The sequence below is a fragment of the Ptychodera flava genome, chromosome 1 (genome assembly GCF_041260155.1).
Source record: "Ptychodera flava strain L36383 chromosome 1, AS_Pfla_20210202, whole genome shotgun sequence".
NCBI classification, from domain to species: Eukaryota; Metazoa; Hemichordata; class Enteropneusta; family Ptychoderidae; genus Ptychodera; species Ptychodera flava.
Window position 1 is genome coordinate 12745035 of NC_091928.1, and position 20076 is coordinate 12765110.

Sequence of the window (20076 nt, forward strand, 5' to 3'; positions counted from 1 at the left end):
TCAGTGTTTCCACTGGGTAAATTTTCCCTTAAACCATTCTGGCTAATTGAGACCAAAATTGATTAGCCAGAACTATAGCCATCAAAATTACATGTAATTGCATTTATGATTTTTATCCAACTGACAGTTGTATATATATACTCAGGTGGGTCCTATCAGTTGCTACAGTGGCAAGATGACATTAAACTGGTCCAATAATTCTTCAGAAAATTCAGGTCCATTGGACATTTGTGATTTAAAAATTTAAGTAGGACTCATCCTGACCGACTGATAATTAGTGGCAATGAAAATAAACAACTATTTTTTATGGAACAAACTGCTTTCTTAATAACATTCACAACAAATTTATTTCCTGTGTGCCACACACTTATGTGACTTAATTTTGCACTTTTGTAAATGTATCAAGATGTATTACAAGTATTGCATCATTGACAGGGTAACTTCAAGATGTTTCCTTTGAAAGATCCATAGCTTCTGCCTCAATCATCAAGTGCTTTCAGTTCTCCAATCACAGAGTCTGATTATTAAACCAACTGTTCACTTAAAGAAGGTGTACTCCAAGCAGTAAATGCTTAATAGTTTCAAAATCAAACTGGGTGTATACATGTATTTTAAAATATCCTGTCTGGCCACTTTATATGTCTTACAGAAAAAAAAAGCTGACTCTTCTCTTATTAAAACACTAGTCATGGAAATTCAACAAACTATTCCTGGTACACTTTCTTTTTTGTAACTACTACTACCCTGCAACTCTGCGGACAACCTGTGCAATTATCTTTTTTGCTTAATTGTACTCGAACACGACTTAGCATGTCGCAGTGTGCTGCTTGTTGTTCAGCGTAGTAAACATTCAACAGGACAACATCCTGGGCATATCTTCATGCAAATATTATGACCAATGCCTATCCACAATACAGTGTTACTCAGTACGTGTACACATCATGGCAGGAGGTGACCCCAGCCTATATCCACAAATACATGTACACAGTATGGAAGATAACCCGGGCCTATCCTCAATCCAAATGCATTCACATGGTATGGAAGATGGCACAGACATATATCCACAATACACATAATATATGCAATGGAGGATGGCCTAAGCCAATACACATACATGCACACAGTATGTACATGTATGATGAATCAGCTGGCCTATATAGAATACAAAATGGGAGATGACTAAGGCCTATCATTAATACAAACAGTCTGTACCTGTATCGTATTCAGGATAGGCCCAGGTCATTTTCAAAAATGTGTACCTGTATTGTATTCAGGATAGGCCGGGTCATCTTCCATAGCAGGTACCTGTATGTGTATTCTGGATAGTCCAGAGTCACCTGCGATGCTGAGTAATTGTTTTGTTGATAGGCCTGGGTCATTGTATTTGCATAGGTTATAACATTTGCATGAAGTTTGGCTCAGGACGTCATCCAATTGACAGTTTACCACACTGTGCTCATTAATAGCTGCCTCTGAGTTTGCTGCAGTAGTGTCCTACGGTGACGTTTTTGAAACACTGGTTTCATTTTATTCACCACCCTTGCTGTCATTGGCTGCTGTTGTCTGCTTAGTTTTTGAAAATATACTGCAATCAGTATTTCCTGACTATGTTAAAGCATTGTTTACAAAGCACTTGTCATAAAATAACAAGGTCATTGCATGCAGCCATCTGAAAGCATGGCATATAACTTCATAAGTTACTGATTATAATAGTTTTCTGAGACTGCACACTAAAGCAAGGAAAGAATGACCAGCCAGGGATGTTGAAAAGTCTCTCTGCCTTTTAAAGGTGGAGCCTCCCTTTAAAAGGACGCAAAGCTATAGCAGCGTTCATTGTGTTAGTGGACACCAAACAGTCAACACAAGGTTACACGCTCCAGAAAATGCCACTTTTTAGTTTTCCCCGGCCACAAGAAGGCAGACAGACTGCCAAGCGGTCAGCGTGAAGTTGCTGCCGATCGGACTCTGTGGTTATATTAAAAGTCTAACGCGACTAGAAGACAATTTTTAGGAAATTCGAGTGTTTGTTGTGACTGTTGGCGATTTAAACTGACCGTCAATCAAACGCTTGTATAAACTCTGTTTGCAGGATTAGCAAAAGGTGATAAAAGGTTGAGATCAGTTTGTGTAATTAATGTTATAGAAATCAAACATCGTACTGGCCAAGTGTTTGACTGGGAGAAGAACTCCACTAATGCGAGAACCTGGGATTGAAAAGTGCGCTGCCTTTAACTGCCACTCTCGATCAGCCCCCTGAAAAATAGCACAGACCAGTTTGGCGAAGGATAGTTGAAAAATATTTCCCAATCTGCAGACATTTCATTTGCCCATTTCACGCTCTTGCGAATGGCAGCGGAAACACTGCTGTTGTCATACACATTTGTAGTCCTTTTTTTAAAATACCCTCTTGAGTAGATCAAATGTATTACACCTCTACCATACTATTTAATCAGTAACTTTGTTGTGATAATCATTGCTTACACATTTTTGGTAAAGTTATTTTCTCTTATTTAGCTGAATTTGCTAAAAAATTTTCTTGCCACTTGGCACTCTATGAATTGCCTAGTGAAATGCAGATGATATGATAAATGCACATGACTAGACATTCAATACATGTAGCTTCATTCGTAGGATCCATAAAACTGTTATGATGAAGTATATTCCAATGAGAGAATACATCTGGTATGCACACGTGATTTAGAATGTTTACATGTGTCTAATGCTTATCATCATTAGGGTTAAGGACATACAGAGTGTTTGCAATTCATTGTAGTACATCCCATCACCAAATGTATTTTAATCATTCCGGTTATCATTGTTATTTAAAGAGTTATAAGTAATCACGAGTCTATGTGTTTACAATTCAGGATCAGCAGTGCATGCTGCGCAATATCAAGGATGAGAAATACCATTGACCTTGACAAGAGCATTAAAGACAAAGTGGAGGGCTTGGGATTGGACTTGGATCATGACATTATTACGAAAGATGAATGGAAATGATCAAAAAACAGGTAAATTTCCATTTTAGTCCTTGCACCACAGTATATATACACAAGTGGCTGTTGCAAAGATGTGCTGGAACTGGTATCTTGTAACTTGCACAAAGTGTTTTATGTTAGTTGTCTTTATAGCTATACACATGTCTAGCATGTTTACAATTACAAGAATACTATTTAGAATCACAGGTTCACAAAAATATTAGTGATACATTTCTGTATTTTAATTGACATTGCCAGCTGCAACTATGTAGGTACATCAGTTTTACACTAATTCATCCTGAATATACACAACATGCATGTGACAGCAATCCTCATTCTTAAACTGTGCAGGACATTGGTTGTTGCCAATCTACATTGTATTACATATGACATGAGCAAGAAGGAAAAAGTATGGTTTAGATGTCTAGGTTAGAGAAACATGCATATAGCGGAGAGAAAAATAAATTTATTGGTCCTTTACACAAGAATTCTTGGATATGTGACACACAAATAAACTAACTTTTTGTGAAGAGAAATTATTATCTTCCATGATTTGTCCATGATTATCTTCCATGAGTTTATTATTATTACTATGTTAGGGAACAGGTGTGTATATCCATGCAGAAGAGGAAGCAGGATAAATCCAAAACCGACTATAAGGCAGCATTTTACCATTCAAAGAAAGGAACCAACCACCAGGGACAGTTGTCTCAAGATGAAGACAGTGGGATTGCACCTCCATTTGGTAGAGGATTTCCTATTAGTCAGTATGGTGGAGAGACGTGCACCCTTACACTGCTCAGCACACAGATTTGTGTATGTTAGGATCAGAGGCTCCTAAACCATAGCACCTACCACAGATAAAGAGTGGCCAACTTAACAGACAAAACCCTCAATACTAAGCATCATCAGATACAGCTAGTACAGAACTGTTGAAGGTATATAATTATATACCTGGATATATAATTATATAATTATATATCCAGCTCATAGAGAGGAAAAATTCAACTTTCAGAGCACTGAGAAAAGACAATTATTATTTCATGCCCTCCCCTCAGTATCATGGTGATCTCTGTAGTATAGTAACGGACCTGTAGCTAGTTGTCACTTGTGATGATTGTTTATAAACATTCCATTATAACTTCTTTTTCTGCTCCAGAGGGTGTACATGTCAATCAGGACCCAGATTTACATATACTTGTCAATAACATTGCAATGTGCACATGTATGATACACTTTGTTTCCCAATGAGCTTCCAGAAGAAGAACAAAAAACTGGAGTTGATATCAAAAGAAATTGTGAAAAATTCATCAAAAAATTACAGCAACTGGAGCCCAAATTTCATGGGGAGCTGTCATTATTTACGGAGTACAGGTCGGAGAGGAGATGTTGGAGGAATTTCGTCGGAAACTCTAAATTTTGAGTACCCCCCAAACCATGATGAATTTGAGTAACCCCCCCCCTCCCTTACATGGAAATTTTGACTGACCCCCACACTCAATTTTGAAAAGTTAAATTTCAATACATGTATTTCTACAATTTACATAAATACAGCAAGAGGAAAGACCATTCAAATCCTTGTGTACCCTGCGAGATAATCATTGGTTATCTCATGACGGTTGAACAAGGTGAAACCAACAAAATGAAATTCAAAGTCACAACAAAACATAGATGTCAAAGGTTACACTATAACCAGTATACAACCACATACAGTTTTGTTGTATGTATGGGTATCATAACAGGGTCCTCACTAGGATATCCGACAGGGTAGACTTTGAAAGTACAGATTGAAGAACATGCAGGGCTGATGGGGAAAGTGTCCGCTTGGCTTGCTCCCCTCCCTTGCATGGAAAAGTTTGAGAAATTGTAGTGTGCATTGGTGCAGTTTGGTGTAATCTAAGAGGTATTTTCAATGTGTAATTTTACTGAGTAAAATTTGTAGAAATTGATGTGTGAAGTAGGCAATCTGAGAGGTGTTTTCAATACATTTGCACCAAAAATTGAATAACCCCCCCTTCTTTCTCTCAACATTTTGAATAACCCCCCTTATAGCTTTCAATATTTTGGGTGACCCCTTCACATTCATCTGACCCCCAGGCTGTAACTAATGATGGCTCCCTAGGAGATATATCTTCAAGCTTGTGCGATATGGATTTCAGGCAATGTCAACTTGTGGACAAAAGGATACAGAGAATGTTGCAGATTATTGCAAATGGGACTAACTTATGAATACAGCACACCAAGTCACATTCCATTATCAAGAAAAAAAGCTCAAAACTACATCTGAAGTTGGCTTTGGAGATAAAAACTATTGCTTGCAATCATCGACCCTCATTACTCGCAACGCGCTATGCCAGAGCAAAGTGTACATATTCAGAACATCAGTTTGATCGTTCATGAGATTCAATGTTAAGTACCAAGTATTGTTGTTGGGGACCGCTTGGCAAATAAACTTAATATATTTCAATATTACTAAGATTACACAAAGAAACCACAGCAGTTGCCTGTCCCATTTTCTCGAAGGTGTATGTTGCAATAAGTGAAAATATTTCAACAAAATTCACCTTTAGCAGTCAGACAAGCTTATGAAAAATAGAGATTTATATATGTAATCATCACTTGTTTATTTGTATTCTAATGGATATAACTTCAAAAGAACAGACAGGGAATCAAACTGTTTTCTATTTTAGCTCTGCAGTTAGTGTGAATGAGCCTATCTTGTGTACCCTGGTAGGTGTGTGTTGTTGTTGGTCATCCGTCAACTTTTAGCATTTTTGGGGGTGAATTTGCTTTTAAGCTTCACTATCAGCAAAGCAGAGCTAATCTAATGAGTGGATATGTATTGTTGTTTGTCAGCCTTTTAGCTCTGCTGTCAGCAATGCGGAGCTTATCAAATGGGCTGATTTTACGTCATTGCCCATCTCTCCCTCCGTCCATCATCCGTCCGTCCGTCATCCATCACAATTGCGCTCTTCTCTGAAATCACATAAATTGTCTGGTTGCTTTGAAATTTGATACTCGTGCAGAATTTGCATATTTCTATATTTTAGGTATTTTTTTGCTGTTTTTGGTCACAAAATCTATTTCTCTGAAGTTGCTTATCTGATTGCTTTGAAATTTTATATGCATTTCACTTGGGGTGACCTCAGTTAGGTTAATTGTTCAAATTTTAGTGAAATATGCAAATTTGTATTTTGAGGCAATTCTTGTCATTTTTTAGTCCCCATGGACACCGTCCGGGGGACTTATAGGTTTGGCCATGTCCGTGCATCCGTCTGTCCATGCATGCGTGCGTCCATTCACGCAGATATCTCAGAGATGCCTGGAGCGATTTCACTCACACTTGGTACAAGGATTACTTCATAAATCATACATATGCAAATTGATTTGTTTTGTGATATGATCCAATATGGCTGCCATGCGGCCATTTTGTTACGATTTTTTTATGTGCAGAGCCATAACTCAGGCACATCTCAACCGATTTTATTCAAAGTTGGTACAAGGACATTGACCTATATCATACATATGCACGTCAATTTGTTTCACGAAATGATCCAATATGCCGGCATGACAGCCATTTTGTTATTGGACACCGTGGTGCGAAGCACCAAAGGTGTCCTATGTCGCCACAATGTCTGTGTGTGTGTCCGTCTGTCCGTCCGTCTGTCCGTCCGTCCGTCCGTCCGTCCGTAGACAGATTTTGTTCCACTCATAACTTAAGAACCCTTAGGTCCAATGTCATGCAATTTGGTATTTGGTATTATCATGATGAGACTTAGATCTGATTAGATTTTGGTGGGTGTGGCTTATTAATTAATTGCTCATTTGCATATTTTATGACTTTTTTCGTTCACGCAGATATCTCAGAGACGCCTGGAGCGATTTCGTTCAAACTTGGTAAAGGATAGTACTCTACCTCATACAGATGCACGTTGATTTGTTTCACAATGCGATCAAATTTGGCCGTGTTAGAGGACTTTTTAGTTTTCACCTCCATAGACTCCCATGTATAAGGCAGTCCATAGACTCCCATGTTTAAGGCAGTCCATAGACTCCCATGTATACGGCAGTCCATAGACTCCAGTAGGAAGTCCATAGACTCCATGTATAAGGCAGTCCATAGACTCCCATGTATAAGGCAGTCCATAGACTCCCATGTATAAGGCAGTCCATAGACTCCCATGTATAAGGCCAAGAAAAATAAAAATTTAGTTTCTCATCGTATTCATATTGCAAAAAGGATGCAGTGACACAGTTTTTAGTCCCCACAGATAAAGTCCAGGGGGCTCATAGATTGGGTCATGTCAGTCCGTTAGTCCATCCATGTGAGTCCATCCGTTCATGCAGATATCTCATACGCTTTGACAAAATGTCACGTGACCTTTGACCTCAAATATACATATTTGTCCATAACTCGGTAACCACAAGTGCTAAACCTTTCATATATGGTATGATGGGACACCTTATGACGCCACATATTGTTCCTCGTTAATTATGCACATATCTAATTTTGAGCGAGCCAATAGAGCTAGAGGTCTGATTTTTGGTATGTAGGGATAACTTAGCAATACAATTTTTTTGAAAAAATGTCACGTGACCTCAATGACCTTTGACCTCAAATATACATATTTGTCCATAACTCAGGAACCACAAGTGCTACACCCTTCATATTTGGTATGATGGGACACCTTATGACGCCACATATTGTACCTCATTAATTATGTGCATATCTAATTTTGAGCAAGCCAATAGAGGTAAATGTATGATTTTTAGTATATAGGGACAGACTATAGGATAGAAATTTTTTGACAAAATGTCATGTGTCCTCGATAACCTTTTACCTAAAATACACGATTATGTCAATAAATAAGTAACCACAAGTGCTATGTCCTTTATATTTAGTAGGATGGGAGACCTTATGACAACACATGCTTTACCTCATTAATTATGCCCATATATAATTGTGGGCAAGCCAATAGAGCTAGAGGTCTGAATTTTGGCATATATGGATTAATTAGCAATACAATGGTTTTTTTTTCGCAAAATGTCACGTGACCTTGATGACCTTTGACCTTGAATATGCATATATATGCATAACTCAGTAACCACAAGTTCTTTACGCTTCAATTTTGATAGGATAGTAGACCTTAAGATGTCACATCTTGTACCTCATTTATTATGCACATATGTATTTCTTGGCAGGCCAATACAGCTGGAGGTCTGATCTTTTTTCCCGATTTAGAACCATAACTTAGACATGCCTCTTGTTTCAAAATGGGAACAATGACATAGACCTATGTGTCCATAGATCTGAACATATACACTCCAGTGATACTTCTTAATGACCTCATTTCCCTGCCCCATCAAGACTAATACTCCTATTACAAGTGGGGACTATGTCATTGTCAATGACTTGTTACTTCTAGAATATACAGAATATTATCTCACATAGTGAGTGTCTGAATATTATTCTGAATTGTATTCTAAAGCACATTCTGAAAGGACTCTTCTGGAATATACAGAATATTATCTCACATAGTGAGTGTCTGAATGTTATTCTGAATTGTATTCCTAAGCACATTCTGAAAGTAACTCTTCTGAAAATTTCACATTCTTTGCCACTGCACCATCTCCCTAATACATACTGATGACCCACGGTGTCCACTCAAGTCTCACTTTGATTATAATTATTTCATGTACGGAGCCAAAAATCGGGCACTTTCAACATCAATTTTATTCAAAGTTGGTACAAGGACATTGACCTATATCACACATATGCACATCAATTTGTGTTACAATATGATCCAATATTGCCGCATGGCGACCATTTTGTTACAATTTTTTCATGTCCTTAGCCATGACTCAAACATGTATTATTTGGGGCCGTTTTTGCCATTTTTTGTGAAAAACTTTGTTTTCTCAAAAACTGCTCATCTGATAGCTTTAATATTTGGCAGACATGTTCTTACGGATGATCCTATTGTGACATTGTGTATTTTTACAGCTGTCCTTAAATGAGCTATCAAAGATTTCCACCCTCTTCATCATAAGTGTCAGAAATAGGTAGTCTCTACATAACACAGCTGAGCTTTATCAGCTGCCATTACGCTTGCTTACAAATAAAACTTTTAATGATACCAATATGTCACAAACCATTAAAGATAGTTTCCATGTTGTTTTGAAATGAATGTATTCATGACATTGATTATCAATTGGAAAACGCCCCCTAGTACTTTTCCCTTCAGTGACTTTGCTTTGCTTCACTCACTCGGTGACCCCCTATTTTAACCATCATGGATTAGGGTGTCCACCTTTCCAAAATTCTTGGAAAAACACTCACTGAAACCGACAAGTACATTATTCATCAACACATTTGTCTCACACATAGTTATTCTCTGCACACCACAGCAGGACTCTGTCAGCCGCTAGGTCACTTTTTGGCATAACTCTTCTTCCCCTAAACATTTCAACCTATACTTTGAATAGGTCAAGTGGACCCCAGTACAGTTGGTTAAAAACAACATGTTTGAGTGTTGAAAACTTTGTGAACCTGTTTTATGCAGCTATAGGTATGATGCATCATTTTCCTCAGAATATTTCAGATTATGTACAATGATCAGTCTTAGGCTTTATGTGCTCATTGGTATGCCTGTAAAAATATGCAGCCAAGTATTAAAGCTGTGTATTGTGAAATTCTCTTGTTACACAGTAGACTTTTATCACAATACTGCATGCTGATTTACATGGGATCATAATCAGATCTCATCCCCAGTTGGTAGTATTGACATTGTATCAGCTGTACACTGATGTATACTTGAAGCTTCCTTACAGATGTAAGATGTAATTGATTCCTCCAGTAGTTCAAATGACATTGCAATTGTCACCTTTGTAATTAAGTAAAATATATGTTATTGTTTTCCAAGGCCTGCATATGTAAGAACACTTGGTTGATTGTGTATCACTCTTTTACAATGTAATACAGATATTTTAATGGTAAATAAAAGTTCCTAACACGCTTTTATACAACATTACATGTATTTCTGTCTCTGTCATATTGTGGGATGATCTGTGTGTGTCTCTTGTGTTTTGTACAATGTATTGGAATATATTCAAATAGATGTAAGCCATCGTGAATATCACATTAATACTCCGTGCCAAATGGCAAGGTCATCAACTTGAATCCCACCAATTTCAATGTGTCAGAGATATTATTCATATATTATCATAGAAAGCATTATTTTTTTCAAGAAAATTGTAAGTATACATCTATGTGTATACTTGAAGCTTCATGGGATCATAATCAGATCTCATCCCCAGTTGGTAGTATTGACATTGTATCAGCTGTACACTGATGTATACTTGAAGCTTCCTTACAGATGTAAGATGTAATTGATTCCTCCAGTAGTTCAAATGACATTGCAATTGTCACCTTTGTAAACGATTGGAACTAATTTGGGATAATTTGTTTAACTTATTTTTCAAATTTCTCAAAAGTATTAGATGCCATATAGCTGAATGTTGTAATTACTCATAAAACAAGTGTGTAACGTAAAAAGAAAAACAATTGAGCTTACATTTCAGGTTAAAACGACCTTACTTCACCATCCAATTATCCTAAATTAGTTCCAATCGTGTTATATGTTTAAGTGATGAAAATAGGAACACGGGAATTTCACATGATGGGTTTTGCAACATGTAAAAGTGACGTTTGAACATTAACTGTTAGATTTGTATTCATGATTGGATGTACCATTTTATCCATAATTCATACCTATAAGGTCAAAGCCACGCCTTAAAAATGTTTAAAGGCATATTATATGACAATTCAACGAACATTGGAAAGAGGAACACAGCGGACCCAAGACATTTTGATTATGGCAGAAGCGCATCTTGGGCGATTGCAACTGCCAAGCTTATCTACCGAAAAATAAAGTCTATAGTACCAGCGAACTCTGAACGTCTCGTGTAGTCATTACTTTGAAGATTCCCAGTACTTCTCAGCATGTCAAGGCGAGTAAACGAGATACACAATAAAGGCATATAGGCCTAGAATCAAAATAGTCGCAGACCCGGCGTGAGGAGACATAAATTGAATGCAAATTAATCTAGTACCGTCCGGTATCGATATTAGAATCCCGCAATTGCCGAAATTTATCGAGTAAACATCGCGGATTTCGCAGACCCGGGCTGTCGAGATATTTTAAGAGTGTAGTACTGTCTTATCGATATTAGAGTCCCGAAATCACTAACATTTAGCTTGTTGATACCGGCTATTTTAGCCTTACTCATGAGCGTGTCTATATATGATCCACATTGTGCAGTGTCGTCGTGTATCGTTACTAGTGTCCGAAACACCTTAAAACAATCTTGCTCGAACTGTGCAGAGCATGACTTGGCATCTTTGATAGTTTTTAACAATTTCAGCTAACATGTTCACACCTGTGGGCTAATGTCGCAGAGATGTGTCTGTCGGGCCCGACATTTTTACTAAGGGGTTGACCATTTGATATCCTGGGGGTCTGGAAGATTTTCGAGAAAAAAAAATCCCAGCAGATACAAGGGGAAAAAAATTCTGCCTTAGATGAGTTCTGTAAAAAAAAACTGGCAATCTAATGTGGAAGAAAAAAAATCTATCAGTATCAGCAAGAACCTTTTGGATGTAACTTTGTCATTTCCATGCACCCTTCCAAAAGCCTCTTAAAATTAATTTTCAGTTACATTTTGCTTTTTGAATTGTTCACTGATTTTAGATAAGTGAAGACACTCTGTCGATACATGCATATCATCTCTTGTATGTTGACCAATAAATAATACGCTGGTATGATTGCATGCGACATGGACAGATCACACTGACAAGACAAATGACAGAATTTCAGAAGATGTTAAAACAAAACTGTCATCGTCAAGTATTATAATCCATGGCACGTTTCCTCCAACCAATAAACCAATTTGCATGTTCAAAAAAGAAAATCAAATGTAACTATATTTTCAATTTTCTAATGGTTTTATCATTCTTGATTATAAACTCTTAGGCCTATTTCTAAATTTAAAATCTTTGGGCTGAGATTGAATATAGGAAACGGGTATGTATACTACATATGTATAGGTGTCAGGGCTCGAAATTAGCGGCAGTTTCGCGTCCACAGACTACCAACTTTTCCCTGGGGCTACCAAAATCCATGAAATGCACGGCTCAAAATTAACGTTTTCCCCTGGTATTCCACTTGGGTTACCATTTTCTGAAGTTGGTAACCAAGTGACAATGGCTGGTAGCCCATGCATATTTTAGTTCAGGGATATTGTTTTTCACTAACCAGACAAGAAAAGCGATTTTGCAAGATTCTGCCCATGAAGTGAATTTCTAGTAATTTATCATTGGCTGCATAATACTTCCGTTTTCTGTTTAGCATTTTTGGACATGCAAACAGGGATATCAAGGATAGCTGTACTGATCACTATGTAACAACCCCCCCCCCCCCCAACAAAAAAGCCATGACGCGCAGGTTCTGAAATGACGCACGCGGTGACCAGCTGACAGAAACGATCTTTATTATTTTGGCCTAATGGACAACAGTGATACTCAAAGCTTGGTAATCTATTGACAACTTGTTTCATTCTCAGAGTTGTATGAAAATTTTGATAGTCATCATGACAACGACCACGACTTTCTCAGCACGTCGAGACTAGATATACTGTAGCAGTGCTAAAATAGACCATGGGCTTTCTGTTGGGAGGAGACATATTGTCTGTGATTGATACATTATGATCCAATTGCAATGAAAATGCGTTTTCATTGACCATCACTTCCAGTGCCTGTCACTCAAGTACGTCAGTTCAGATATTGGCCATTGCACGCCAAATACTGGCTGAATTTTATGTCCCGGCTTTTGGTAGTCCGTATGGGCTACCATTTCATGGATTTTGGTTGCCCCAGGGAAAAGTTGGTAGTCTGTGGACGCGGGACTACCGCTAATTTCGAGCCCTGAAATGGTAGCCCATGGTGGACTACCAGGCGAAAACGTTTATTTCGAGCCGTGGGTGTGTATACAGAGGATGGAACTTTGCGCCCATTCAAATTCTCTCTGACAAACTCAATTTCCCACAATGCACATTTCCGTTTTTTCAATTTCCAATATACCAAATGTCCAATTTTCCCATTTCATTTGGGGCGTTGCCCAGTATCTTTTCATTACTATGGCAGAAATAACTCTTTCGAATTTGCACTGTGACCAAATATACTGGGGGAGGGCTTGGATATGATAATTCGCACAAGATACTTTCGGGGATACTTTTAAAATTAGCGGGAATGAGGGACTGGTCAGTTTCTTTGGCCTAGGTGACCGGTGGATTCATGGGGTCTCCCTGTTTTTTACTTTGGTGAAGGGGTCACCTACATGTATTTTAAAATGCCCAATATTATTGGGGTCAGTGTTTTTTAAATATGACGCGGGCTCATACTTGCCTAAAATGCATCAAATGCATCGTGCTAGCCATGAATTTCATCATTCAATTTCATACCCTGTTTTTGACTTTGGTGATAGGGGGTCACCATGTTTTGAAATGCCCAATGGGGGGGGGGGTAGGGTGTCAGTGTGTTTTTTAATTTCGACAAGGCTCATAATTCATAAAATGCATTGTGTCAGCCACAAATTTCATTATTCAGTTGCATCGTTCGGCGCGCCCTTCGGTCGCGTAACTTTAATGATAATAAGACATATTTTTCAGATCCCCGTCCTAGTGCAAAACGTAATATATCAGACATACATACATCTGAGATATCTGTATGTTTAAAATTTTTCGGCGCGCCCTTCGGGCGCATTTCTTTAAAATATAAAATAATACTTTTCAGCATCCCCTTCAGCTGCGTGACTTTCATATATCAGATATTATGTATATCAGAGATATCTGGATGTTTAATATTTTTCGGCGCCCCTTTCGGTCGCAGTAATTAACATATCAGAGATATATGTCAGAAATATCTTGATGTCTGTAAAGTGAAAGTCTGTTTTGCGCAGTGTACTGATCATTATGAAATCTGCTGGTCATATGAAAAGCATGACAAGTTCCTGATACTTTTCTGTTCTCTGTGAGAATTCAGTATTAGAAGGCAACATGCACTAATATTTCACAATCACATTTTTCTTACAACAGTTCTGGACATCTGGTTATGCATAAAAAGAGTGGAGTACATTCACAGCTCATTCAATATACTGTATTCAAACTTTAGAATGGACACTTTTAAGTTCGTATCTTACAACTGACATGACTACAATTCCATTAAAATACAGTATGACTGAGTGTTTAAAATATACCAAAATATTATTATATATATATATATATATATATATATATATATATATATATATATATATATAATTTTTTTCGTATATTTTAAACATTCATATATATATATATATATATAATATATATATATATATATATATATATATATATATATATATATATATATATACACAACTGAGTTGATCAGGATAATCTAAAAAATTACAGGCACTACAAATTTGTTTCGTATAGGTTTCAGAGCCGCCTACACTCATCGGGTGGTTGTGATCGACTGAAACGTTTGGGCTGCTGATTGCATATGTTGTTAGGTGGGGAACAATATCTTTTGTTTTTGTTGGCACTGTTTGTTGCAAAAGGGTGCATAATTAGTGACTGCACAGGAGAAATTTTCTCCTGTGTCTGCAGGTCGATACTAATTCGTTTCTATTGTTGAGGGAGCACATTATCTGAGGCGTATGAATTTCTCGTGGAGGCACAGATTGCATTTTTTTGTCGCCTAACAACATATGCAATCAGCAGCCCAAACGTTTAAGTCGATCACAACCACCCGATGAGTGTAGGCGGCTCTGAAGCCTATATATATATATATATATAACACACTACTGGATTATTCAATTTAATTCCAATTTTTGTTTTACCTTTGTCGCGCGCAGGGGGGTCACCCTGTTTTCGAAAGTTTGAATGGGGGTCATCCTGTTTTCGAAAGTTGGAATAGGGGGACCGGTCCCTTTTTCTGTACAAGTCCGTTGATGTAAGACAAACAGATTGATTTTGCAACATCGCTGCATTACAACATTTCTGTGAAGGAAGAATGCCCCCCCCCCCAAAAAAAAAAAAAATAGAAAAATGCCAGAATTCACAAGGGAAAAAAATCCAGTGGAACATGTAGAAAAAAAACAATAATGTCCCCAATCTTTCAGACCCCCAAGGATAACAAATGGTCCACCCCTAAATGCTTCGAGTAACAGGGGAGGGTCACTGATTTTCATGCACGGATAAGGGGATGTTCACTAATTTTGTGTGCAAGAAATTTTGAAGGGCCACTATTTTTGATGTAGCGGTGTTTCGAAAACACCGGCCCACATCCACGCCCCGTAGTTTCTGTCCCTTATTTGTCGCTGACGGCCAGTATAATTAAAATTGACCGGCACTTCTACTTATCAGATTTGGTCGTAGGTTTTACAGACTATTTCACCTTTGGTGAACAATGCTAGCATTAACAGACATATGATTAACAAGCATGGCCATGGAAACCACACATCCTTCAAGCGACATCATGTCCGATATTTACCCGATGTATGAAACGTGCTTTTCCGAGCATGAATAATACCTACAGCCTACCTCATGGGTTTCATGAAGTTTTGAAGTGGGGGCTAGAATGGAAAAGTAGGCGGCTTGCAGCTGCCATGACCACAAAGCAGTCGTCATCGGGGGAGGGTCCGGGAGGGGGTGTTCCCCCTCCCGGCCGAAGGCTGGAAACCCTGAAATATGAGCTAAAATTTACTTTTTACAGCTTACAGTCACTTGAATTTCTATATAGTATTTTCGGGGGAATTGTCAGCAGTGCTCCAGGGCAATTTGTGTTTATATCATAAAAGCCATTTTCCTGGGAGATTAGGCCTAAATATGATAATTCATAATTAAAAATGATAAAATGTGGTAATGTTGACGATAATTTGAACAAAGAAAACTGAAGTCTTTAGAGCCTCTATGCTTTTAGGAGGTAAACTATAATAATTCACCATTATTAATGATATAAATTTGATATGTAGATGATATTATACAGTGTTACATCTAGATAGGGGATAGGGAATTCCCCCTCTGTTGAAATGTTGGCACCCCCCAATTAATTTGACAAGGGGACCACTCCCCCCCTCTTGCCATGAAATGGTGTCAGTCACACCTTAGAGGTACAAGTAGAACACATGAACTGGTGAAATGCCCCCGAAATTTTCTGGTAAAGGGGAAACATTCCCCTTGTTGATGCCATCCTGGATGAAAAACTCATATTTTAAGCACAGTAAATTAGAAACTTATTAATGCATAATGTTATGCTTAAAATTAAGAACCCTGATGTTTGGTATGGAAATCTGTAGATGAAAAAGTGGAGGTAAAAAGGATAATTTATATAACGAATAATGATAAAAAAATGACAATCATTACCATATTTCGCAAATAGAATCCAAGATCCTCAGGGTTATTTGACTATATGGGTATGCAAAGTAAGAACCTTAATATAGGATATGAAAATTTGTACGTTCATGCAGAAGCGCACATTTGGATTGAACTTGACGAAATCTTTTGAAGTGAATTTAGAGGTCTGATCGCATTGTAACCACTCTGCGCGACGTTCTCATGCCGGAAAATGCCGAGAGAGTTTGACCGGTTAAGAAGGGCTTGACTACGCAGTTTCTGCGTAGTGAAGCTTCATTACGTATTCATGGTGACCCCTAGCCAGCTGTCAATAACTTTGGGGGCTTTTGACTTTTGGCCTGCTTTGCATATGCGTCGTTGGACACGACCTGCCAATCACCCAGGTAGTCAATTAAACTATTAATTGACTGTTTACCGACCCAATTAACACTATCCAGCAGTATCAGTCATATTTTAATCGCGTGGCCCGGGTGGGCACAACGTAGGAACGCGTGTATTTCTGTGTGTACGTTTCACTTGTGGTGTTGTTTGTACCATCGTGTGTCCTTGTTTCACCTACAGCATTACCTTCAAGGTGACAGGCTTACTATTAATGTTCAGTATCATTGCACCGAGTTCTGCCCACGGTGAAAACCACCTGTTTTGCCTACTAATTACTGCCCGTCGCTGCCCGTCCTGAATGTAGCCTATCTATAGCTACAGTAATCACATAAATCATTTATCAGTTTTGATATATACTCCTAAATTGTAAGTTTGATCAAAATCGAGACCACATTCAAGGGCTATGCAGACTGTCCATGTAAGCACACACAGTGACAAGAAGGCGGCAAACACCTACTCACCAAGCACATCGAATCGGCGAAAAGAAGCATAAAAAGCTAGGCTTATCGCCAAAACAAACGCGCCAAGCGCTAACAAAAACCCATACCAAGCGGCCCTTTTCAGGGCCACCAATACTCCAAAAAGGGAACTACCAAAAAATACGATAAGATGACATAGAACACACAAACACTTAAAAGAAATAACAAAAATCGTACACATAACAAACAACTGAAACACAACATTAAATACAAAATAAACAATCACAGTAACGTAACAGAAAACATGGCCGTGGAAATAAATCAGCTATTTCCAAAGAAAAGCCGACAACAACATGAAATTCAACAACAACCTATCATCGCTCAAACTATGAAACTCCGAAAAATAGTACTAGGCAAAAGCCTTAAAATTCATTCGGACACCAACAAAACCAAACAGAATTAAAGCTGCAAGCAGCGTTGGCGGGGCCCAAGCGATTAACATGGTTTCCAGTTCGTGCAGTGATTTTATTATGTGCAAAATTTCAGCTTGAAAACAGTCAAGTCCTTGTAAAGAAGAATTTTGAACATCATCTCATATTTACTGTCTGTTTCAATCGCAATCGTATGTTTTATGCAAAATACAATATGGCGGCAAAACCACGTGACCGATCAAATTGCCTTTCACAAACTTGAAAGAGCTCTCACTAAGAATGACAAAAGTGGAATTTCATTGCCATAAGTGTTGTGGTTCTGGAGAATAAGATTTTAGAGATAAATTGCGATTTTCGCAAAATCAAATGTGGAGTCTGCATCTGAGCACGGTGAGCTACCAAAAATGTCTTTCAAAAGTACAAGACATATATGAATTAGATGCTACTCAAAAATGACAATACTGGAAGGCTGAAATATTGCATCAAATTAATGTATTCATCTTTGAAATTTTGAGTGTAATAATTGCAAATTTTGTTGTAATTCCATTTAGTCATATATTTTTTCATTTCATCTTTAGTGTTCAAAGTTTTACTTTTGTATAATTTTATGACAAGAATGTGAAAATTTAGAAAATCAAGCATGGTGACTCCATCTTTTGTTTGTAATATTTGATTATTCTCATATGCCAGAATTCAAAAATTTTTCCATGTGTTCTTCCTTGTATTGCTTTCTGGCCTGATCTTGTTTAGGTATAATGTTTCACTGTCATGAGCGTCACCCGTCATTTGACACACACTATTCTTCAACCACCATGTACATCAGAGTCAGAGCTCTCTCTGTCACTGCTCACGTGTGCAGTAACAGTGACACTACTGTACCAGTAACAGGGTAGTATCTGGTAGTGACAGTTGCCCATATGCAGTAGCGGTATTATCTTTGATAATTTTGACAATATTTATGTTCAGTTCATACAACTGCGTTCGTGTTCTACTCTCTACAGCATGTTGAACTGTCCAGTATTCAGCTTGCTCACAGCCAGTGTATGTGTACCATGCACCAATGCTGACAACTGACTGTCAGTCTGGACTCTAATTAAACTATCACCTAATACATATTTATATATACTGGCTTTGTCGAGAAACTGAACATTGTGTGTTTGAGCATGCTGTAGGGAGACAGCAAGAAACTGTAGTTGATATATTGGATAGAAATATTGCAAAAATCATCAACTTGGAGCTTTGGAGCTTGTGCCCTGTTACTAGGCTCAAGTCTGATTTTTATACCACAAATCACAAATGTTTAGATTTTTTTCGAGATAAAAGTCATGGAATGTGACAAAATGGTTGTAGATTCTGTTAAATTATTACCAACATTACAACATTTGAATGACATAAAAATGGTATTCATTGTTCATTTAATTACCTACAAAAACTTGAATCGGAAAATGTAAAACATTAAAGGAAACCAAAACATTTTCAAGTGCCCCCTACAGGTGGGGCAATATTTCAAGTTCCCTCTCTACTACCCTCAAAATTTTCGAATCACTGTTCCTTAATTTCTCCAGCCCCCCTAACCGTTTTTTTTTTTTGTGAACGCAGCCTTGGTAACAAACCTGCAATCGCTATCAGTGCTGTACTGTACATGTCGCGCTTTAACAGCACGAAACCTGCTTCATCACACCAGTTTTTCAAACGAACTAGATATCCATTTTCATACCAGTTCAAAAGTAAAATACTCATAGACTTGAGATATTTGTGCATGTTAGACTTTCGATACATTCGCTTTACGCTTGAATTTAGCATGGAGCTTTGGTAGCTCAATGGATTTAGCAAGCGATGCTCCACAGCGCGCACAACGTATCGATGACACTTGGGTCAGGGGTCATCACAAAAAAATCAGTGCGTATTCACGGCCAGCTTGAATCATGCCATGGATCGCGGAAATCATGGATCATAAATCCAAATGTTCATGTCTATTACTTAAACAGAACCCTAAAATATGAAATACGTAATGTTTTGATATTGAGAACCATCTTTTTGTTTCACTGACGATCAAGTTTAATGCTCAAATATCGCGACAAGAATTGCGCATTTGCACGATATGAATGCGGAAGTACGTTGACTCGCAGACGAGCGAGCGCCTTCTCTGAAAATCTGTTTCCGATATCACGTCACAATACACTGAAAAATCTCGCGAATTCATCTCTACGGAAGCCAATCAACACAAGTTCCTAACGTCAGTAAAGATATTGTCTTGTTGCCAGCAATACACCACCAACATTTTCGCCGTTCAGGAGTGCCTTACTCGCTCTACTTTGTAAAATAAGTCGTATGCTTTTGCCGTTACCCAACTTTCCAATTCACGTTAGACTTTCTGCAATAGTAGTTGGAGATTTTGTTCAATATATC

At 37.9% G+C, this 20076-nt stretch overlaps 1 long non-coding RNA gene across 1 annotated transcript; it reads left to right on the forward strand.

Annotated features, from left to right (window-relative positions):
- The first annotated feature begins 2911 nt into the window (after nt 1–2911).
- LOC139130502 (uncharacterized) lies at nt 2912–10006 on the forward strand. Its single transcript, XR_011551879.1, has 2 exons — nt 2912–3011; nt 3578–10006. It is a non-coding gene; the product is annotated as an uncharacterized lncRNA (long non-coding RNA).
- Nucleotides 10007–20076: the final 10070 nt, after the last annotated feature.